Genomic DNA, 24946 nt, shown 5'->3' with positions numbered 1-24946 from the left:
TAATAGCTAGTGATTAAACGGACTATCCCTGCTCCACACAGCGTCCTGTCCCTACACTGACAAAAGACAGTTGCAGAATCAGTCAGCAGTGCACTCAGCAATCACCAGCACAGCAGTGCACCAAACCCTATATACTTTACTACACCTATACCAGTCCTTAAAAGGACTTTGTGGACCTAATAGCTAGTGATTTGTGTCACTACAGTCTCTTCCTTCTCCACACAGCGTCCTGTCCCTACACTGACATAAGACAGAATTTAAAATGACCGCCAGATCAGGTCTATTTCTAAGGTAGGGGGTATGTCCAATTGTCCATGTGCTGAAATGTCTCAATTGGCTGTCCTGTACCCCGTGATGGATGTGTCATCATGGGTCAAAGTTCTTTCACAATGTAAACGCATATGTCCGCCGGGCAAATGGCACCAAAAGTCCGCCGGTTTGGCGAATCGCGAACACGTAAAATTTGCCGCGAACCGACCACCGGGCGAACCGCAAGGCCATCTCTATTAATGGCCTGCAGGGAGATGTAGCTGCACAAAGCTGGGACGTATATACTGATTATACTTCAGCTAGCAGAATCAACTGCCTGCCTGTAGTATTATTACTATGAGAACACCAGCAATTGGGGTAGCTTTAAGTGCACACTGTGCAGATGACACAGTACACCGGCTGTAATCACTACAGCTGCCTGCGTATAGGATCAGAGGAATACCAGCAATTGGGGTAGCTTTAAGTGCACACTGTGCAGATGACACAGTACACTGGCTGTAATCACTACAGCTGCCTGCGTATAGGATCAGAGGAATACCAGCAATTTGGGTAGCTTTAGATGAACACTGTGCAGATGACACAATACACCGACTGTAATTACTGCAGCTGCTTGCCTGTGGTATAGGATCAGAAGAACACCAGCAATTGGGGTAGCTTTAGGCGTACACTATGCAGATGACACAATACACCAACTGTAATTACTTCAGCTGCCTACCTGTGGCATAGGATCTGAAGAACACCAGCAATTGGGGTAGCTTTAGGTGCACACTGTGCAGATGACACAATACATCAACTGTAATTACTGGAGCTGCCTGCAGTATAGGAACAGCAGAACAGCAGCAAGTGGGGTAGCTTTAGGTGAAAACTGTGCAGATGACACAGTACACCGACTGTAATTGCTACAGCTGCCTGCGGATAGGATCAGCAGAATACCAGCAATTGAGGTAGCTTTAGGTGAACACTGTGCAGATGACACAATACACCGACTGTAATTACTGCCAGCTGCCTGCCTGTGATTTAGGATCTGAAGAACACCAGCAATTGGGGTAGCTTTAGGTGCACACTGTGCAGATGACACAATAAACCAACTGTAATTACTGGAGTTGCCTGCGGTATAGGATCAGCAGAACAGCTTTAGGTGCAAACTGTGGAGATGACACAGTACATCGACTGTAATTACTGCAGCTGCCTGCGGATAGAATCAGCAGAACACCAGCAATTGGGGTAGCTTTAGGCATACACTGTGCAGATGACACAATACATTGACTGTAATTGCTGCAGCAGCTGTCTGTGGTATAGGATAAAAAGAAGACCAGCAATTGGGGTAGCTTTAGGTATACATTGTGCAGGTGGCACAATACACCGACTGCAACAGGACCAACAGAACACCAGCAATTGGGGTAGCTTTAGCTGTACACTGTGCAGGTGGCACAATACACCCACTGTAATTGCTACAGCTGCCGGAGGTATAAGACCAGCAGAACACCAGCAATTGCGGTAGCTTTAGCTGTACACTGTGCAGGTGGCATAATACACCGACTGTAATTGCTACAGCTGCCTAAGGTATAGGACCAACAGAACACCAGCAATTGGTGTAGCTTTAGCTGTACATTGTGCAGATGGCACAATACACAGACTGTAATTGCTACAGCTGCCTGTGGTATAGGACCAGAAGAACACCAGCAATTGGGGTAGCTTTAGGTGTACACTGTGCAGGTGGCACAATACACCGACTGTAATTGCAACAGCTTCAAAAGAAATTCAAAGACACTGTCTCTTCGTCTATCTCTCTCTCTGTGATGCAACACACTATGCAAGGCCACCATGCAGGTGGCCTTATATAGTGTGGACCATGTACTAAAACCCCTGAGCCATAATTGGCCAAAGCCAACTTGGCTTTGGCCAATCATGGCTCTCTGTTTTTTCTGCGCTGTGATTGTCCAAAGCATGCGGGTCATAGTGCATGCTTGGCCAATCATCAGACAGCAATGCACTGCGATGCCACAGTGAATAATGGGCCATGACGTGCCACTCGAATTTGGCGCGAATGGCCCATAATGTTCGGAATTCGCCGAACAGCCAATGTTCGAGTCGAACATGGGTTCGACTCAAACATGAAACGCATCCCTACTCAGGGAGAGAAACTCTTTTGCATTCAGGGCATCATGATTTCAAACTCTACAATGTGCAAACCCCTCGTTTTGGCTGGAGCCTCAGACCTGTACCCAGTATAGCCGATTTTAGCCCAAGCAGTAGTGTCTTTAGCTTTCATGAGAACACTTGCTTCAGCATTCTGCCGTAGCTTCTGCTACACACACAAACTTTAATTGTACTGCCTTTTCGCAACAGCCAATCAAATTTAAGCTCAGCATATGACATCACTGACCACATGCTGGTCAGGCTTCAGCACATGCTTTGATGACATGTTCTATCTTCTGGTTTATTTTATAGCATTGTGTATCCTGACAACTATGCCAAGTGTTGGGAGGTTCACTTTATCACTCCCTAGGGCCAGCCACTGGGGAACTGAAAGCCAAATAGGTTGTACATCTGTGTCACTTCTTGTTGGCATTAACATTTTCAGGCCAGATGCCCCTTTACACTAGAGCCCCACACACTTAAAGAAGGACCATTTCTCCACTTCAGCTGGTGGCTAGGTCTGTTCCTACCTGCCTCGATATAGGGAAATATTGCAGAGCAAGTACTTAACTCCACCAGCTTGTCTCATGCTAAAAACTCTGCACCTTTAATCATATTCCACCTTTGAACACACAAAGTCACTGTACTACTCTTCGCTAAGGCACACCATGGCCACAGGCTTGGTCCATGAGCGAGACTTGTACTGCAGCAAACTCCAATATGGAGACCCTGCTGGTAAGTGGGGGGACATGAAGTACTAACGATTCCCTCACTACCAAGTCACCTGCCACCATCACAGCTTCCACTGTCAGCTTTCTGCTTCCCCTTCTTGTCACACATCTTTGCTCCCCAACCATAAATATTGACCAGAATGTTCACTTTCAATACATAAGGGTCAACTTGGTTATACTTGTACTGAATGATTGCTCTTCTGCATAATTCTGAGGGTTAAACATGGCTTGTTTCAAACTCCCTGGTCTTCTGACTATACCACAAATATACCCATAGTAATACACTTGGCTCACTTAATAAGAAATTCAAATCAAGCAATTCGTCATTCACAAGACATATCTTTCCTTTTTTCCAATAACGACATTTTTTACAGAAAGAAAGTAAAATAAAAAAGTTAATGCTACAGTACACAAATAACAATCACATGTAGAAAACAGACATAAAAACTAAAATGTAAGGACAACTAGATTAAATACCTTTTAAGCTAATTTTGAAGCTCAATGAATAAAATTGAGAGTTTGACCACAAAAAAAAAAAACTAAATTGTAATTTCTCTATGAAATTTTTTTTTTTTTCAAAAGTCACTCCACTCATCCCTAAAGTGGGAAAAACAGAAATTATTTGTAGAGTTAAGGTTTTTTGGTTTGTTCTGTGCCTGTAGTGTAGGTTAATTATATACTTTGCTTATTTATTCTCTGTTAAAAATTTACTTTGTTCCTAAAGCTTTGTCATCTCTTTTTTTTTCTGATTTATATGCTTTGCTTTAATAGCTTGAATAACTGACTTAAAGGGTAAAGGCATTTGAAGCTGTTCAAGTTGTTCAAGAGTCCCTAACTAAGGTATGTTACATAATGCAACACCAAGAATAGCTGGTTGGCTCGAATTGGAATTCTAATAATGAGTAGCAGCAAACTTGAAGACTTTGTTCAGTGCACATTTAATATTACCATGCAACAATATCCTTTATAGTAGTATGATCCTAGTACCCTCCTTAATAACCGTTTAAATAGTATAATGTACAGTATATGAGCATGGCTGTTAACACCTCCACTCAACAGATCTTCTCATATATGTACCATCTTCCTTTGGAGTTTTGGTTAACCATTTGGCACGAATCTCAGGTTCATGTGTTGAATATGTTTTACAGCATAGGTACTGCATGACTTTTTTAATAGCATTCCAATCCTTTGTCATGGTTTACTTACACAACTGAAGAGAAGTAACATAGCAGCTCCTTTATCTTCATGTCTAGTGGCTGTAGTATATAAAAGTGTCCCTATAGCTTGTCTGTATTGCCCATTGCTATTTAGAAGAGCTTCTTTCCCTTCCAACTTGTAAGCTGTTTACAGTGCTTTGTTTAGACCTTTGTATTCTGTAAGTTCCCAAGCTTGGAGCTTTTGTTTCTTTATTTGCAATTTTATTCCACCTTTGCTTCTCATGAACAAGTAAGTTTTGCATTTTTTCCCATTAAGCCTGCTCAGGCTGTGGCACTGTACATCCCAAGCATCTAGCTAGGATTCCCTAAGGCTCGGTTCACACAGGGGCGGCACGACTTGGAGCGCCGTGACCTGTACACGATCAGCGGCGATTTGCAAAACGACTTCTGTATAGAAGTCAATGCAAGTCGCCTGAAGTAGTACAGGAACCTTTTTTCTAAGTCGGAGCGACTTGAGTCGCTCCTATTAGAACGGTTCCATTGTACCGACCGGAGCGCGACTTGTCAGGTGGCTAAGTCGCCTGGACAAGTCGCCCCTGTGTGAACCGAGCCTTACTGCTCTTTTCTTAATGGAGGTCCAGGTGATTCAGCTTCTTCCTTTTCAGAGGATAAGTCACTGACACCATTTCCATTTCAGCAATGTTCTGAATTGTTTCATGCAGTACTAGTGGGGCATCTTGCACAGGTTGTTGTTCTTGAGCCCTTTAGTGAATCAATGTAGCTGTCAAATATACACCTTAGCACAGGTTTCCCATCTTTTATACTTTTCCATAGGAACATGTACAGCATGTATCCTTTGCTTCAAAAGATTTTAATGAGTTTTAGGCCGGGCTTCTTTATGACATATGTAATATGGAGTGCTTTTCCAGACAAAGTGTTGGAGATAGCAGGTTGGTTTATTTGCCTCTCCCTAGTATGTTGTTGGCATGTAATATCTACCACTGCCATATTTTTTTTTTCAAATCAAATAGTTTTTTATTAAACTTTTTCATTGTACAACAACAATATAAAAACACACAAAACATTACCACCCAAAATCCCTACCCAACAACAATACTCACAAAAAAGAAAACAAAAAAACACAACAAAAAATTTCCGTATTAGCACTCACAAGACTATACTTTAACCATTACTCAGAACCTTCCATCCCATTATTGCACCCTAATGGTTCATATATATTTATGCAATTGTCCTCCTCCAAAAATCTCATTATTAACATTCCTCAGTATCATTAATATACTTAGCTGACTGCTCAGACAAGTTGGAGATTAGCCACCAATGCCAGGTTTTCAGATTTTTTTTTAGGACTTCTCTTATGTTTATATGTCCTTTCCTCTCATCTCAGATTAAGATTGATTGCTTTAATCCATTGATATATCATCGGTGGGTAGTTTGATATCCTTTTTTGTAATACAAGTTTACGGGCCATATACATAGTTTTCAGCCACATCACATGCATTTCAGCTAGGAGAGTGTTTTCTGGCACAATCCCTAATAATGCCATTTTGGATCAAAGTGAACCTGTGTAGAGCATAAACCATTTCCAAGTATCAAATACACACTTCCAGTAGCGATGCAATTTGGGACATCGCCACAGCATATTTATAAGGGAACCTCTATCAGTAGTACATCTTGGGCAATTTGGTGTAATTGCTTTCCCCCAGGAATGCAACTTTAACCACTACGATACAGGGCACTTTCGACCCCTTCCTTCCCAGCCCAATTTTCAGCTTTCATCGCTCTCGCACTTTCAATGACAATTGGGCGGTCATGCTACACTGTACCCAAATGAAATTTTTATCATTTTGTTCGCACAAATAGAGCTTTATTTCGGTGGTATTTATTCACAACTCCGTTTTTTTTTTGCGATATAAGCGCAAAAAAAGCGGAAATTTGGAAAAAAAACAATATTTTCTTTTTTCTATTTTAAAAGAAATCCAATAAAATCAAATTTTGACATAAATTTAAGCCAAAATGTATTCTGCTACATGTTTGTGGTAAAAAAAAAAATCTGTTAAGTGTATAATAATTGATTTGTGTGATCACGGACATATGTACGCAAATGATCATGTACATATGTGTGCAGATAATCATTGGAACATGTGATTTTAGTGGGACATATGTGGGTGACATGTGTTTTTTTTATTTGGGGACATGTCTTTTTTTTATTTGGGGACATGTGTGGTGACATGTGTATTGTGGTGACATGTGTGTTTACACTGTAGGTTTATACCAGACTGGTGATCAGTTAGTCAAAAGCTGTAAAAACAGCTCTTACTCACTGATCACCAGCCGGCTGCAGCGATCTGCTCTCCTCTCCTCAGCGACGACTTCCGTGTGAGGAGAGGAGAGCCGATTGCCTAGCAACCGGCTGTTTGTTTACATCACCTGACGGCCATGATTGGACATGGCCATAATGTGATCAGGAGGGCCAATCACAGAGCCCTCCTGCCGTTCCGAGATGCGCCGTGTCCGGGTGACACGAGCACATTGGGATCGCGCCGCTGCGCGGGCATGCATGTGCGCGATCCCTCTCCTTCTGAAGGACGTTCCTGAACGTCCTCTCAGAAGTAGAGAGCTCCCACCCGGCCATATATGTACATTGGCTGGGTGGGAAGTGGTTAAAGAGGTATGAATGATAAATAACTGAGTCAAACATTGTGGGGAGGATAAGGATACCTCAAATAAATTCTTCAAAGTTTACTCTCATTCCTCATCACTAAGTGTATCCAAATGTCCATGCCACCTTCCAATGCTACACACTTGTGGATTTGTTTTAGCTATTCTTTGTAGAGAAGAATATGTACTCCCTATTTATAGCTCCCACCTCCCCCAGGTAGAGGTTTGCGTAGGATGGGGCACACTTGGTTCCCATCGCCACACCCTGTACCTGGAGATAGTAGGAGCCGTCAAAGGTAAAAGCATAAAGCATAAAAAGTGGGAGTGATGGGGTGTTGGACTTTTAAGAATTCTCGTGTGTTTTTAGAGATGAGATTTTTAGAGAAGGATCTATCTATGAACCTGAAGAACTCCCGTTGGTAGTCGTGGATTCTGGATGGAGAAATCCGAAGGTGCAGTACCAAGAGGAGTTCTCCAGGATCTTGTAACACATAGCCGTCTAACCCTCTGGGGTTTGAATGACCAACCTTAGTCTGGCACAGGTATGTCGATGACATCCTGGTCCTATGGACAGGGACCCCGGAACTCCTATCAGAGTTCATAGAGGAGCTCAATCACAATGACTATTATCTGTCTTTTACCAACAATTGGCATAAAGAGACTCTCCAATTTCTTGACTTGAACATACACAAAGACACAGAAGGAGTTATCACTACCAATCTGTAGCGGAAAGCAGGGAATTCCCTGCTACACTCTACAAGTGCTTATCCATCACATTTAATTGGCTCCATCCAAGGGCCAATATCTACGGGTCCGACTGAATTGTACCAATGGAGATGACTTTAAAATCCAAGCCTCTCAATTGCAGAGGCGTTTCTTGGACCATGGATACAGCAAGAGATCTCTTCAAAAAGCATTCAAAAATGCAAGCAACAGCCCCCGAGACCTTTTGCTGTTCCAAGGTGAGAAAGGAACTCTATCACAACCTCAGGGTATTTGTCCCATCACGAAATTTATTAACCAATCTCAAATTATCAAACGTATCTTAAACACTCACTGGCACTTCTTGAGTGATGACTCCGCTTTAAGATTATTTGTAGAACCTCAGCTGCATGGTCTTTATAAACACAATCAATCACTATGTGACATTCTAGTCTCCAGTAGGGACGAGCTTCGAGTTTGAGTCAAACTCATGTTCGACTCAAACATTGCCTATTCACCCGTTCACCGAACATCAAACAATTTGGGGTGTTCGCGGAAAATTCGAAAGCCGCAGAACACCCTGTAAAAGTCTATGGGAGAAATCTAAAGTGCAAATTTTAAAGGCTTATATGCAAGTTATCGTCATAAAAAGTGTTTGGGGACCCGGATCCTGCCCCAGGGGACATGTATCAATGCAATAAAAAAAAAAAACAGCCGTTTTTTCAGGAGCACTGATTTTAATAATGCTTAAAGTGAAACAATAAAAGTGTAATATTCCTTTAAATTTCGTACCTGGGGGGTGTGTATAGTATGCCTGTAAAGGGGCGCATGTCTCCCGTGCTTAGAACTGTCCCTGCACGAAGTGTCATTTCTGTAGGAAAAAAAAGTAATTTAAAAGCATTCGCGGCTATAATGAATTGTCGGCTCCCCATAATAAAGAGAACATTCTTTGAAAGTCATTGATAAAAAAAAATGCGTGGGCTTCCCCCCAAATTCAATTACCAGGCCCTTCAGGTCTGGTATGGATATTAAGGGGAACCCATCGGCTTCATTTCTGTCCATGGCTACCCCCCATGGCCAGCGAGGCATAGCGATCCACCCCCTTTGCTTTCCATCTGGACTGCGGAGTAATCAGGATGTGGATCGGGGGTTCCCTGCATGCTATTTCTTCAGCATGCATCACCCACGGCATTCAGTGCATAGATGGACTTACTCTGGTCCCTCTGGATCCGTAATCTGGGTGACTCATGCAAGTACAGGAATCCTCTCTCCCCTACACACCTCCCAGGACCAATTATGGTAGCTGTGCTTCCCCACATAAGATGCATTCCCCCAGTCTCTCCTCAGCGGTTCATCCCTCCACTTGTGAGGAACACTGTGGAGAGACTTTGGGTACAAGATTGCAGGAAATAGATTTTTCCTATGTATATGCCTCCTTTTTTTTTCTTATAAGCATCCCTTCCTCTCAGACTAATTCTCTGCTTGTTTGGATTAGATTACCATCAGCTACAAACTCTGCCCCTCTTTCCACCCTGGGACATGTTTCAAAGTCGACATATACATTACCCTTTATCATATTTGAAATCAACGATTTTCTAGTGATTTGAGAGGCGTTCTTTTGAAATTTTGCATTTTGTACTGTATTATAATGCTTTATAGAAAGTTAATTCTATCTATTTGACCCTTTACATTTAATTTACCATACGCAAAATATGGTTGTACACCAATGGGTACCAATGGGCATATAAAGAAAATATGACTGTGTTTGTATGTTTAACATCTCTTAACCATTTAAGGACTGCCTCATGCCGCTATACATTGGCAGAATGGCACGACAGGGCACAATCACGTACCTGTATGTGGCTCTTTAAGTGCCCAGCCGTGGGTTGGGAGTGGCCGCGGACCAGCGGACCTGATCGCCACTGGTGTCCCACGATCGGGTCACAGAGCTGAAGAACAAGGAAAGGTCTGTGTAAACAAACCTCTCCCCATGCTTCCTAATGTGGCTGTCACCGATCGTCTCTTCCCTTTTATAGGGAAAGATGATCAGTGACGTCACATGTCAGGTCACACCCCCTACAATAAAAAAAACACATAACGTCACACATAACACCTACACTGCCCCCTAGTGGTTAACCCCTTCACTGCCAGTGTAATTTACACAGGAATCAGTGCATTTAAATAGCACTGATTGCTGTATAAATGACAATGGTCCCAAAAATGTGTCAAAAATGTCCAATGTGTCCGACATAATGTCACAGTCACAATAAAAATCACTGATCGCCGCCATTACTAGTAAAAAAAAAAAGATAAAAATGCTATAAAACTATCCCCTATTTTGTAAACGCTATAACTTTTGCTCAAGCCAATCAATAATCTCTAATTGCGATTTTTTTTTTACCAAAAATATGTAGAAGAATATGTATCGGCCTAAACTGAGGAAAAAAACATTTTATATATATATTTTGGGGATATTTATTATAGCAAAAATAAAAAATATATAATTTTTTTCAAAATTGTCGCTCTATTTTTGTTTATAGCGCAAAAAATAAAAACCGCAGAGGTGATCAAATACCACCAAAAGAAAGCTCTATTTGTGAGAAAAAAAGGACGCCAATTTTGTTTGGGAGCCACGTCACACGACCGCGCAATTGTCAGTTAAAGAGATGCAGTGCTGAATCGCAAAAAGGGGCCTGGTCCTTTGGCTGCAAATTGGTCCGGGGCTTAAGTGGTTAATGTAGTGTAGAAATTTTATTAACATTCGCTGTAATGTATTTTTTTTTTATTTAAATCCATATAAAGACAAACAGATTAATACATTCATGTTGTTTGCATCACTATGCATTTATACTAATCATATGATGTATGGCATACTAATTAACACTTTATTTGTAGAATTCACATGACATTTTCATCTGTGCTATCCTCAAGGCCCTGACGAAGCGGAATAATCCACAAAACGCGTAGGTCACTTTCTGTATAAATTGTTGGGAACCAGCACATCCCTGAATTCAAACTGAATTATTAAGACTATAGTGTATCTTAAATTTTGTTTTTTAGAGGGGTCGTGACCGGAAGTGAAAGATGGTGGACACACTTCAGAGGAGCTCTGCTGAGGCCTTTTTCCATCCGCGAGCTCCATCGAGGCTCCCTGTCGCCCATCTGAGTTCCTGGGCACACAGGGAGCAATTTGGTGCAAATATTGTGGCTCCCGGACGCCGATCTCCGGCCCACAGACACAAAACACCGATGAACGCGGTGCCGCCATCTCGCGGCCTACAAGGCCCGAGAGCTCTCCGCCGGCTTGTGAGGCCCTACAAAGCCCCAACCATTGCTGAGGACCGCCCGGAGGGTCCCCCAACCATGGGGCCGCAAGCGCTTACCATCTGGGAAGTTAGAGTCCTGCAGATTAGCCCAGCAAATGGAACAGAGGTGAGCAGAGCGGCGGCCATCTTGCTACACCTCAGGCCTGTTTGATTTGGGCCTGAACGGAGCCCCCCCCTCTCCTATAAGCCTGCCCCAGCTACATCTAGTCCTGTGCCCTACTCAGCTGCCAGTGACTATACCCCTGTTGACCATCTGCAGTGTTTTTTGCACCTCTACTGTCCCCTGGGCTGTGCAGGGCTTTCACATACACATATTATTTGACATACACCCAGCGGCTATCTTGCTTCTGTTTGAGATTTCCCACTACCGATCCCCGGACTCTCCAAACATGCTCAGAAACTCGCCACCTTTATTCTAATAGCAGCTAAACGAGCCATCCCTGTAAGATGGCTCTCCCAGACCCCACCTGCCCTCTCCGAAGTTTTGCAAAATCTAGAGTACATTGGCCGTATGGAACGGCTTACGGCAATAATCCAAGACACTATGCCACGTTCTCTCAATTTCGTAGCCCCGAACATCCCAGACATAGATCGGCGCCTGGACAGAGCACACTGATTCCTTGCCCCCAAACCTCCCCCGGGGGCTAATCCGAGAGATGTGATTGTTTGTTTTCACTACTATGACAGCAAAGAAGCCCTGACTCTGGCGTCTCGCAATCAGTCCAGAGTTAAATTTAAAGGCTCCAAACTCCAAATCTTCAACGTTCTCTCGCCAATCACCCTGGCTAGGAGGAGGACCCTCCATCTATTAACTTTGCATCTACAATCTCACAAGGTGGCTTATTGCTGGGGCTTCCCTTTCTGCCTATCTGCTTCCAAGGAAGGAATCCAATACTCCCTACGTGGCCTGCAGGAAAGTGACACCTTCCTGCGCAACTTGGAGCTTCCACCTCTTCCAGAAGAAGAATCCCCACCTCTCCCAACTACTCCCAAGCCTCCGATGGCCCCGAGTTGCATTTGGACCCCAGTGAGACAGAAACCGTCCAAATCCAATTTTACACCCCAGAAACGTTGTGCCTCCAGATTCCCAACCTGAACTGTCTCCTCCTGATTCATTTTGGATGCCTTATTTACTTTGACTCCCGATTGTTGTTATAGATAGTCAACACCCTTTAATGGGTTTAAGTACCCCCTGGCCCGGGGGGTAGGCAGCCAAATTTACCATACGCTGCCTCAGGTTTAATCAAGTCTTTTTTTCCTCCTCAACAGGTTGTGACATTTTTGCCCAGTAGAAATTATTATATTATAGTTTTTTTTTTTCCCTCACAACCGAGGTTTCCTGTTGCAGCCGAGGGCAACTTTCTCTTTTTTCATGGAGAGAGGCTGCGGATCCCCTGGTCCCTGTTTCTCCTTTTTTTGGAGATATATATGTCTCCACTCCAGACCCATGGCCCAGACCTGGGTTTCCTGGTGGCACTTAGCCTCCCAGGTTTCTATTTGTTGGTCGGTGACTTTCGACCACTCCTTTTATCCCTGATTTTCCCCTTTTTTCTTTTCCTTTTATGGTACATTTTTTCCCCTTTTTGTGGGTTCTTAGGATTTTCCTTATTTTCCACTGGCTTTGGTTAATATTGGTACAGATTCTCCTAAACAATCGCACTGCTATCTGTGTTATGAATATTGCTCAGTTATGTAATATGTATATGTTTTGGGTTCTCCGATATGTCTTCCTTGTTACACGTGATGATTCTTGTCATGCTCTGGTCCCTGACTGACCTGCTATTGCTATAAAATTTCTAACTTATAACGTTATAGGTTTAAACTCCATTCAAAAAAGATGGTTGGCTTTGAAGGAGTTTAAAGCTTCTAAAGCTGATGTGATATTGGTCCAAGAGACCCATTTCCGCTCTGGGGGCTCTCTCAATTTTGCTAGCAAACACTTCCCGACCTCCTTTCTGTCATATGACCCGTCGGGCAAGGCGGGTGTAGCTATATTGATTAATTGGCATTGCCCGTTAAAAGTCAATTTGTCCCATTTAGACCCTAGGTTTATCATCCTAAATTGTTCCCACCTCACTCAATCCCCCACTATAGTTAACATTTATGCTCCTAACTCAGGTCAGCTCAGCTTTTTGTCATCTGTCTTTGACACGGTGGACCGATTTGCCCAGCCCTTTATGGTCTTAGGAGGAGATTTTAATATGACGATGTCGTCAGACAGAGATAGGCATACTCTATTTCCCTCAACCTCTCCCCCCAGAGCCTCTCGCCTATCCAAATCGTTCCGTAAGCTGATTAGATCTAGACGCTTGTTGGATATCTGGAGGATAAAACACCCTACTCACAAACAATATATATTTTTCTCACACCCTCATAAACCCTATTCTAGGTTAGATAATATCTTTATCTCCGCACCCCTCTTAACATATATAGATATCCAACTTTCAACTACTTTCCCTAGGGCCTGTCACTGGAGGCTGAATGAAACATTCCTTCGTTCTCCAGAAATGAAGAATCTTTTATCTAATGGCCTAACGGAATACTTCCAACTTAACACTGACTCAGACGCGGAGCCCTCTACCTTGTGGGAGGCCCACAAGGCTGTTTTTCATGGACAGTGCATAGCGCTGGGATCCCGTCTTAAAAAAGATGCGGTATCCCAGCGTTCTGCCATTATGACTGAATTACGTTCAGCAGAGGGATTGCTGTTGGCCTCCCCCACGGTGGATAGGCTCCGGAAGGTCGTTTCGTTGTGAAACCGGGTTAGGTCCCTAGCCATGAGCAAAATAGATAAATCTCTCCTATGGTCCAAACAGAAATTTTATGAATTCTCTAATAAACCTCACAAACTACTGGTTAATAGGTTGAAACCACGCCCCTTCCAACCCTATCCTGACTTTCTACAACATCTCGACGGTTCGCCAACATATTGCCCCTTGACTATGTAACGGATCTTTGGAGATTTCTATCATAACTTGTATAACTGCTTACTAGGGATGAGCCGAACACCCCCCGGTTCGGTTCGCACCAGAACTTTCGAACGGACCCCACGTTCGTTACGTTAGAACCCCATTGAAGTCTATGGGACTCGAACGTTCGAAATGGAAAGTGCTAATTTTAACGGCTAATATGCAAGATATTGTCCTAAAAAGGGTTTGGGGACCTGACTCCTGCCTCAGGGGACATGGGTCAATGCAAAAAAAAGTTTTAAAAACGGCCGTTTTGGCGGGAGCACTGATTTTAATGACGATTAAAGTGAAAAAAAAGTGAAATATTCCTTTAAATATGGTGCCTGGGGGGTGCCTGTAGTATGCCTGTGAAGTGCCACGTCTTTCCCGTGTTTAGAACAGTCCCTGCACAAAATGACATTAAACGGAAATAACACCATTTAAAACTGCTTGCGGTTTTAATGTTATATCTGGTTCCTGCAATATGGTGGAAAATCATTGAGAAAAATGGCATGGGTAGCCCTCCCTGCCCATTACCAGCCTATTTGGGTCTTGTACGCATATTAAGGGGAACCCTGTACCCATATTAAAAAAAGGAAATGCGTGTGGCCCCCACGCCCTATATACTCAGAACAGCAGTATACAGGCGGTGCAAACAAGACAGGGACTGTGTAGGTTTGTTGTGTTAAGTTGAATCTGTTTGTAATTTTCAACTGGTACATTTTTAAAGTGTAGCTCCAGTCAAAAAAACTATTTTTAAGCTTTTTGGAAAACATAGGGAAGGGTTATCACCCCTGTATAATTTGTTTTGTCGTCCATCTTTTTTCATCTCACTTGCTGCTGTCTCCTTGCGTTTGCAAGTAGGAGATGTTTGTAAGTTGGATGTTTGAAAGTAGGGGCCTGCCCTATATGCTCTGCAGAAATGGCGGAACAAGGTGTTGGTTTTGCCACAACATTGTAAGCCCTCAAAGTGACTCTTGGTGGGCGCTGGAGCGCCCTGCTGTGAACGATTATATCAAGAATTGTAATTACATGCCATTGTTGAACAGTGGTAGAAAAATTGACCTTTGGTGGTTGTGGTGCTGGTGCCACAACACTATAAGTCCTCACCGTTACTCTGGGTGGGCACAGGAAGGGGCCCTCCTGTGAAATATTATATCAAGAATTGTAATTACATGTCCCTGTTAAACAGGGGCAGAAAAATTTGGCCTTAGGCACTGCTGCTGGTGCCACCACACTGCAACCTCTTCCATATACTCTAGTTTTTTTGCTGGAATTAGCCCTGCTGCAAAGCATTGCATCAAAAATTGTACTTAAACGCCCCTGTTAAACAGGGGCAGAAAAATTGGGCCTTAGGCTGAGGTAAATATCGCGGTGTATACCGCGGTCAGGGCACGCAGACAATAACCAGAAAACAGCAGAGATAAAGGGGTATATACAGATGTATACTGTGCTGTGCTGGAGGCACACACAACTTCCAATAACTCCTGCATATGGCAATTGGGCTCAAATAGAGAACAGCTATGTAGGTGGATTATAGCGGTATGTACTGGGTACAGAGCACGCAAACAGCACGCACTATCTCCTAACACTACTGACTGCAAGCTCTATTATTAAAGATGGATCACTAGCTATATAGGTGAGGTGAATATCACGGTGTATACTGCGGTCAGGGCACGCAGACAATAACCAGAAAACAGCAGAGATAAAGGAGTATATACAGATGTATACTGTGCTGTGCTGGAGGCACACACAACTTCCAATAACTCCTGCAGATGGCAATTGGGCTCAAATAGAGAACAGCTATGTAGGTGGATTATAGCGGTATGTACTGGGTACAGAGCACGCAAACAGCACGCACTATCTCCTAACACTACTGACTGCAAGCTCTATTATTAAAGATAGATCACTAGCTATATAGGTGAGGTGAATATCACGGTGTATACTGCGGTCAGGGCACAGACAATAACCACTACACAACAGCAAGATAGGAAATCAGCCAAAAACGATCGGTGTGTACTGTGTTGAAGGTACACAGAACACCCACTGCTTCAGATGCCAACACACTACACGAGGCCGCCTCAAAGGCGGCCTTATATAGTGTGGGGCGTGCACTACACAGCCTGAGCTATGATTGGCCACAGGCAGGATGCCTGTGGCCAATCATGGCTCTCCTCGCTGCTGGCGCTGCGATTGGCCAAGCATGCGGGGTCACAGTGCATGCTTGGCCAATCATGAGCCAGCAATGCACTGCGCCATCGCAGTGCATTGTGGGCTGTGCGCGCCACACGAATTTTGACGCGAACGGACCAAGAGTTCGGATTTCGCCGAACGGACGAACAGCCAATGTTCGAGTCGAACGTACGTTCGACTCGAACACGAAGCTCATCCCTACTGCTTACAGACAGACCCAACCTATGATTTTACACAAGAGAAATTTGATCTCTTCTTTAAATATTTACGACTGCCTAAGCTCCTGCCTGATCATCTTGCTACTTTGAATTTGCCCATCTCGCCCGATGAACTTGAAGAGATAATTGCTCAGCTCCCCAACCAAAGAGCTCAGGGCCCAGATGGGCTACCTTATTCTTATTACAAGACATTCCTGCCTTTTCTAAGTCCCCACATGATTTCACTCTATACTTCTCTATTGCAAGGCTCAAATCCACGCTCCCAATTCCTTCATGCTCATATCTCGGTCATTCCAAATTCAGGCAAAGACCCCTCCCTACCAGACAATTACAGACCCATAGCGTTATTAAACTCAGACTATAAGATATTCACGAAGATCTTGGCCAACAGGTTGACTCACATAATTCCTATACTCATCCATAGAGACCAGGTAGGTTTTGTTCAAACCCGACATGCGGGAGACAATACTAGACGCACTATAGACCTTATTGACCTATTACACAAAACCGCTCGCCCAGCGCTGATTCTAAGTCTCGACGCACAAAAGGCCTTTGACAGACTCAGCTGGCTATATCTTTTCGCCACTCTTTCTAAATACCGTATATACTCGAGTATAAGCCGAGATTTTCAGCCTCTTTTTTGAGGCTGAAAGTGCCCCCCTCGGCTTATACTCGAGTCATCGCCGTCTGACTGCTCGATCAGCGTATCGAGCAGACAGACGGCGGACATACTACAATTCGAAAGCCGCGCCTCCGCCTCCGCCTGTGATAGTGTTAGGAACTTCAGGTATTGAGTCTGTCTTAGTAGAAGGGGACCTCTCTTACGGCTCTGGTTCTGGTCTCGCTGGAATGGGAACAGGGAGACCGGAGCGCAGTGGGGTAGGAGAGTCCAGCCAGGAGCAGTAGCAGGTATCCGGAGATGAGGGTTCTCAGAAGCAGGGACTCTCTGTAGTAGGAAGGCTGAGGACTGCAGGCCACTGGATCAGGTTGGATGGGTCCTCAGGATACAGGGTAGCGATGCAGGAACAAGCAGAGGTGTCAGGTACAAGCAGAGTTCGGCAACAGGAGATCAGTTCAAGAAGGGTCAAAACAAGCCGGGGTCGGAGCAGGAGAGGTCAACAAGGTCAGACGGAGCCGGGTCGGATATCAGGTAGGTAGCAGGTAGACAAGCAGGTATACACAGGCACAAGCTGCAGACGAGACAGCACAGAGCTGCTGCAACTGTGCCTTTAAAAAGGGCTACTGGCGCCAATCGTGCTAACGCTCGCCCGTGCGTGCGTGTACCGCGCGCACACACGAACGGCGTGCACCCGCGCGCGTTGGAAGACGCTCGTACCTACGACGACCCGCTGCACGAACGTGCACGCGCGCACGGAGAGCCGATCGCGCAGGACGAGCGGATCCCTGACATTGCCCCCCCACAAGGGGCAACCTCCGGGTGCCCCTAGTAGCTCTTTTCTCTGGGTGTGCAGCAAAGAAGGCCTGTATTAGTCTATTGGCATGTATGTTAGTAGCAGGTTCCCATGAATTACTCTCTGGGCCATAGCCCTTCCATTTAATCAGAAACTGACCTTGTCCCCGTCGTCTTCTGAAATCCAAGATGGCCTCCACTTCGAACTCCTCACTGCCATCAATCAGCACAGGATCGGGTGGTCTTGTTCCTCTACCAGGGAAGGGGTCAGGTATGACAGGCTTAAGTAGAGCTACATGGAAGACTGGGTGTATTCTCATGGAATCGGGTAAAGACAACTCATAAGATACCTCGTTAATCCTCCTTTTAACAGGAAATGGACCCAGAAACTTTGGTGCCAACTTCCTGGAGGGACATGCTAATTTTAAATTAGAGGAAGACAGCCATACCTGGTCCCCGACTTGAAGGATCAACTCTCCCCTTCTTCCTTGATCGAAACTCTTCTTGCTGTCAGCCTGAGCCTTGGTTATAGCCTCCTGCAGGATCCGGTTGTTCTGCTGAAGAAAGGATACTGTGTCCTGAACTGCTGGTACATGCGATTCTGTAGGGATATCGGGAAGAAAAGACAGGTTAAAACCGTAATTGGAAAAGAACGGGGACTGCCCGGTGGTAGCATGGCTGGCATTGTTGTAGGCGAATTCCGCCAAAGGTAACAGGGAAACCCAATCGTCCTGGACAAAGGAAGAGAAACATCTGATATACTGCTCGAGGGTTTGGTTGGTGCGTTCTGTTTGCCCGTTAGTCTGTGGGTGGTAGGCGGAGGACAAGGCCAATTCAATTTTCAGGGCTCCGCATAAGGCTCTCCAGAAACGGGAGGTGAACTGCACCCCTCTGTCAGATACAATGTTGGTGGGTACCCCGTGAAGCCTGATTATTTCCTTAATAAAAACGTGAGCCGTTTCGGTAGCAGAAGGAGTCCCCTTCAAGGGAAGAAAGTGGGCCATCTTAGACAGACGGTCACACACAACAAAGATGGCGGTACAGTTCTCAGAGGGGGGGAGTTCTACGATGAAATCCATAGTAATCATCTGCCAGGGGCGGTCGGGTGCGGGGAGAGGCTTAAGCAGGCCCCAGGCCCGATTCCTGGGAATCTTATTCCGGCAACATACTGGACAAGAGTTCACGTACTGCTTGCAGAACTCCCTCATGCCTGGCCACCAGAAGGAACGTTGTATCAGCTCTAAGGTCTTGCGGACACCAAAGTGACCCGCGAGTGGATGGTCATGGAGGAGCCCCAAAACCTTAACTCTCACCTCCTCAGGAACGAAGATTAGGTTGTCTTTCCAGAGCAGGCCCTCTCTGGATGTTAATGAGATTCCTGGGGGACAGGAAGATGTGGAAGAGGCACTCTTGAGCAGAGAAACTAGGCCCAGTTGGATGAGAAGAAAGGAGTTAGCAGGGAGGATAGTATCCGGAGGTGCAGAGTCCTTAGGATTGTCAAACATGCGAGAGAGTGCATCCGGCTTGGTGTTTCTTGATCCAGGGCGATAGGTGATGTGAAAACTGAATCGGGAGAAAAAGAGGGCCCAGCGGGCCTGCCGAGGTTTCAGTCGTTTAGCGGTGCGGAGGTATTCGAGATTTTTGTGATCCGTGTAGATGAGCACGGGGTGTACCGCCCCCTCCAGTAAGTATCTCCACTCCTCCAAGGCCGATTTAATGGCAAGTAGTTCCCGATCTCCTACATCATAATTCTTCTCCGCTGGAGAGAGTTTTCGGGAGAAGAACCCTACGGGGTGCATCAGGTCGTCTTTACCAAAACGTTGGGAGACCACCGCCCCAACTGCTATCTCAGAGGCGTCTACTTCCAGAATATAGGGTCTAGATGGATCCGGATGACTGAGGATGGGGGCAGAGGTGAACAAGTCCTTGAGTTTTTCGAAGGCGACCTGGGCTTCAGGACTCCAAAGAAAGCGCATATTCTGCTTAGTAAGCTGGGTGATGGGGGAGATAATGGCCGAGAACCCTTTAATAAACTTTCTATAGAAATTGGCGAAGCCTACAAAGCGCTGGACGCCTTTCTTGTCGGTGGGGGCTGGCCACTCGAGAACAGCAGCGACCTTTTGCGGATCCATCCTGACGCCTGCTGGGGAGATTTCAAGGCCAAGGAATTGGATCTCTTGTTGCTCAAACTTACATTTCTCGGCTTTGGCGTATAGTCCATGTTGCCTGAGCCGAAGTAAAACTCTGCTGACGTGCCCCCGGTGCTGTTCCAGGGACCTGGAGAAGATCAAGATATCGTCAAGGTAAACGATGACAAAAATGTCCAAGAAGTCCCGGAAGACATCATTAATCAAGTGCTGGAAGGTGGCTGGGGCATTGCACAATCCAAAAGGCATCACCAGATACTCGTAATGCCCAAAACGAGTTCGGAACGCAGTCTTCCACTCGTCGCCTGCTCGTATACGGACCAAGTTATAGGCTCCTCTCAGATCAAGTTTGGTGAAAATAACAGCCGACCTCAATTTTTGAAAAAGTTCTGGGATCAGAGGTAGGGGATAGCGGTTTTTAATCGTGACTCTGTTCAGTTCCCGATAGTCTACACAGGGTCGGAGGGTCTGGTCTTTTTTAGTGACGAAAAATATCCCAGCCCCGGCAGGGGATGTGGAGTGACGGATGAACCCCTTCTTGAGGTTTTCGGAGATGTATGCCTTCAGAGCCTCCTGCTCCTTCTCGGATAAGGGGTAGACACGTCCAAAAGGAATCTCAGCCCCAGGGAGGAGCTCAATGGGGCAGTCGTAAGGACGATGCGGAGGTAAGGAGTCAGCCCCCCGTTTACTGAAGACATCCAGAAACTGATGATAAGGCTCTGGAACCGATTGACATAGGTCCAGGTCTGGATCTAGACAGAGAAGTGTTCTGGATTGTGCAGGAGCCCCAGAGAGGCAGTGGTCCTGACAGTAGGTGGAGAGGAATCTTACCTCCCCAGAGGACCAGTCAATGGAGGGGTTGTGGGCTTGCAGCCATGGTATGCCCAGAATCACAGGAAAGAGTGGTGATGAAATGACATCAAGAGTTAGTAATTCCGTATGTCGGCAGGAGGTGGAGGTGGGTAGAGGAAGGGTCTCATGGGTGACCCGGCCGGACTTGATCTGAGAACCATCGGCCAAGAAGATAGAAAGTCCATGAGATTTTGGCTGAAGTGGAATGGAATGCAGGTTGGTGAAGGCAGCGTCGATGAAGCAACCGCAGGCTCCGGAGTCAAGGATGGCGTTGACGTGAATCGTTCTTCCATGAAGCTGAAAAGAAAGCAGAAGGGCAACATGTAGAGAGTTGGAAGGTGAGTTAACGAAACTGCGGGACACAGAAGAGAGGCACTTACGAGGCTTCACAGGGCAGTTGGCCACATAATGTCCGGAGCCGCCACAGTATAGACACAAGTTCATATGTCGACGACGGGCACGCTCTTCCGGAGACAGAGTAGGTCGGAGTAGTCCAAGCTGCATAGGTTCCTCAGGAGCAAGAGAGGTACTGGCAGGCCCCTTTTGAGAGGGCGGAGAGAAGAACGGATTGGGAGACGGGGTTCTGGCGGTCATCCAGGCAGGTCTCAGAGGTTGAGAAGAGCGTTCGGCCTTCCGCTCACGGAGTCTACGATCGATCTGGATGGCTAGGGCAATTAAGTCCTCTAAGGCATCTGGGATACCAACTCGGGCTAGTTCGTCCTTGAGGCCTTCAGACAGGCCCATGCGAAATTGGTGTCTAAGGGCCGACTCGTTCCATAAGGTATCTGCACTCCAGCGCCTAAAGTCCGAGACATAGTCCTCGGCTGTCCTACGGCCTTGCTGGAGCGCAGTTAATGCGGATTCTGCGGTGGCAGTCCGCTGGGGGTCATCATAAAGTTGTGCCATCCCTTCAAAGAAGGCAGAGAGAGTCTGTGTAAGAGGACTGTCATTCTCCAGGAGATGGTGGGCCCATGACTGAGGTTCTTCTTGCAGGAGAGAAATGACAAATCCCACCTTAGTTGCTTCCAGCGAAAAAGTCCTGGGCTGGAGGGCAAAGTAAAGCTGGCAAGCATTACGAAAACCCCGAAACTTGGAACGGTCCCCAGAGAATTTTTCCGGAATGGGAACCCTAGGCTCAGGTGGAAGCATCACGACTGCCGGATGAGTTGCAGGCTGGACTGGAGGAGACTGAGGTGCAGTGTCCGGGGATCCCGAAATGGAGAGATGTTGGACCCGCTCTTCCAATCTGGTGTAGCCGTCTTGAAGGGATTTCACGGCCTGGGTGAGAGCCGCAAGGTGAGAGCAAATCTCCTTCATGGCGGAGGCCCCTTCTGCAGACTCAGACACGGCTGTCTCGTACTGTTAGGAACTTCAGGTATTGAGTCTGTCTTAGTAGAAGGGGACCTCTCTTACGGCTCTGGTTCTGGTCTCGCTGGAATGGGAACAGGGAGACCGGAGCGCAGTGGGGTAGGAGAGTCCAGCCAGGAGCAGTAGCAGGTATCCGGAGATGAGGGTTCTCAGAAGCAGGGACTCTCTGTAGTAGGAAGGCTGAGGACTGCAGGCCACTGGATCAGGTTGGATGGGTCCTCAGGATACAGGGTAGCGATGCAGGAACAAGCAGAGGTGTCAGGTACAAGCAGAGTTCGGCAACAGGAGATCAGTTCAAGAAGGGTCAAAACAAGCCGGGGTCGGAGCAGGAGAGGTCAACAAGGTCAGACGGAGCCGGGTCGGATATCAGGTAGGTAGCAGGTAGACAAGCAGGTATACACAGGCACAAGCTGCAGACGAGACAGCACAGAGCTGCTGCAACTGTGCCTTTAAAAAGGGCTACTGGCGCCAATCGTGCTAACGCTCGCCCGTGCGTGCGTGTACCGCGCGCACACACGAACGGCGTGCACCCGCGCGCGTTGGAAGACGCTCGTACCTACGACGACCCGCTGCACGAACGTGCACGCGCGCACGGAGAGCCGATCGCGCAGGACGAGCGGATCCCTGACAGATAGGCGGAACACTGAATTTCCCAGCAGCCTGTGTTCCGCCTATCACGGACATCGTCTCATCCTCGTCCGTAGTACGAGGATGAGACGATGTCCGTGATAGGCGGAACACAGGCTGCTGGGAAATTCAGTGTTCCGCCTATCACAGGCGAAGGCGGAGGCGCGGCTTTTGAATTTTAGAATGGCCGCCGAGGCGCCGACGAAGAGCGGCGATCCTGGCAAGGCACGGGACGGAGGCAAGGCAAGGCACGGCACGGGACGGGACGGAGGCAAGGCACGACACGGGACGGAGGCAAGGAGGCAAGGCACGGCACGGCACGGGACGGAGACAAGGAGGCAAGGCACGGCACGGGACGGAGGCAAGGAGGCAAGGCACGGCACGGGACGGAGGCAAGGAGGCAAGGCACGGGACGGAGGCTCGGGACACAGGCTCGGGACACAGGTAGGCTGGACACACACACACACACACACACACACACACACACACACACACACACACATGGACACACACACACAGGGATGGATGGATGGATGGAGACACACACACACAGGGATGGATGGATGGATGGAGACACACACACACAGGGATGGATGGATGGATGGAGACACACACACACAGGGATGGATGGATGGATGGAGACACACACACACAGGGATGGATGGATGGATGGAGACACACACACACAGGGATGGATGGATGGATGGACACACACACACACAGGGATGGATGGATGGATGGACACACACACACACAGGGATGGATGGATGGATGGACACACACACACACAGGGATGGACGGACACACAGGGATGGACGGACACACAGGGACGGACACACACACAGGGATGGACAGGCATGTCTCACCCTCGGCTTATACACGAGTCAATAAGTTTGCCAGTTTTTTTGGGGGTAAATTGGGGGCCTCGGCTTATATTCGGGTCGGCCTATACTCGAGTATATACGGTATGGCTTTACCGGTCCTTTTGTGGCAGCCCTTGAGGCCCTTTACTCCCGCCCCTCTTCTCAGGTTAAATGGACATCTCATTTATCATCCTCCTTCCCCCTGAGCAATGGCACCAGACAAGGATGCCCCCTATCGCCCCTTCTTTTTATTCTCCGCCTAGAACCCCTGGCGGAGGCCATACGCACGCACCCGGACACTGGAGGAGTGTGCTTACGACACAGAGAATATAAAATGTCCCTGTTCGCAGATTACATCCTCCTGACATTGACTAAACCCCACATCTCACTTCCAAACCTCCTATCCCTGTTGAAAGACTTTAGCTCAATATCTGGCTATAAAATTAACACCAGTAAAACAGAAGCTTTGCCTGTTCACATTCCGCCTTCTGATCTTACCATACTGCAAGACAACTACTCCTTTCATTGGTGCACAGACTGCATTAAGTACCTGGGGATTAACATAACTCCTTCTTACTCGACCCTATACTTAGCTAACTACCCCCCGCTCTTTCGCAACATCGATAGACTTTTGAAGCAATGGGATTCACTTCCCCTCTCGCTTCTGGGCCGTATCAATGTCTTGAAAATGTCGGTAATGCCTAGACTCCTTTACCTTTTTGACACTCTCCCGATTCCTGTCCCAATGTCCCAACTGAAGGCTGTTCAGAGGAATTTTCTCAATTTTATCTGGCACTATCGGGCCCATAGAGTTGCAGGTTCGGTGGTGCTGGCTCCAAGAAGGCGCGGAGGTCTGGGAGCTCCAGATCTGCTTAAATATTATTACGCTGCACACCTCAAACCAATTATTACCTGGTTGCCCAGGAAAGCCCCCACTGTGTGGGCAGAAATTGAGATGAGCATCACTAGACCTGCACACATTTGTGCCATGATTTGGCCGGACCTAAAAACCTCCATGGGTCCACTTCGCAGCATATGTCTGGCCCCGATGCTGTTCTCCTTGGATATCTGGAGGAAGTGCTCAAGATTATTCTCTCTGGCCTCCCAATGCCCTCCTTTGATAAATATACTGTTTAACCCAGATATCCCGGACAGCTTGGCCTATGATAGAATGCTTCTGTGGTCCCAGGCTGGTATATTCCAACTCGGTAACATGGTAAACCCCCTTACCCGCAGGATTCTATCGTTCGCGGAACTACAGAAGCAGCACCAGATTCCCAAACAACTCTTCCACTCCTATCTGCAAATCAGACAT

At 46.6% G+C, this 24946-nt stretch overlaps 1 protein-coding gene across 3 annotated transcripts in view; it reads left to right on the top strand.

The window, feature by feature from the left end:
* Positions 1–3877: 3877 nt before the first annotated feature.
* LOC143961241 (complement C3-like) overlaps positions 3878–24946 on the top strand; it is a 649911-nt gene continuing 628842 nt past the window's right edge. For 2 of the 3 annotated variants that reach the window (XM_077470478.1, XM_077470476.1), the window contains exon 1: positions 3878–3980. The gene's annotated coding sequence lies outside the window, so the exon portion shown is untranslated. Of the gene's footprint in view, positions 3981–10573; positions 10642–24946 lie in introns of all 3 variants that reach the window. The other variant, XM_077470477.1, reaches the window with a different exon arrangement.

Source organism: Lithobates pipiens, unplaced genomic scaffold, assembly GCF_037356315.1.
Source record: "Lithobates pipiens isolate NorthernLeopardFrog02 unplaced genomic scaffold, aLitPip1_a1.2 Scaffold_8, whole genome shotgun sequence".
NCBI lineage: Eukaryota > Metazoa > Chordata > Amphibia > Anura > Ranidae > Lithobates > Lithobates pipiens.
The sequence above is the reverse complement of the archived record's forward strand: the minus strand, read 5'-3'. Positions and strand labels throughout refer to the sequence as shown.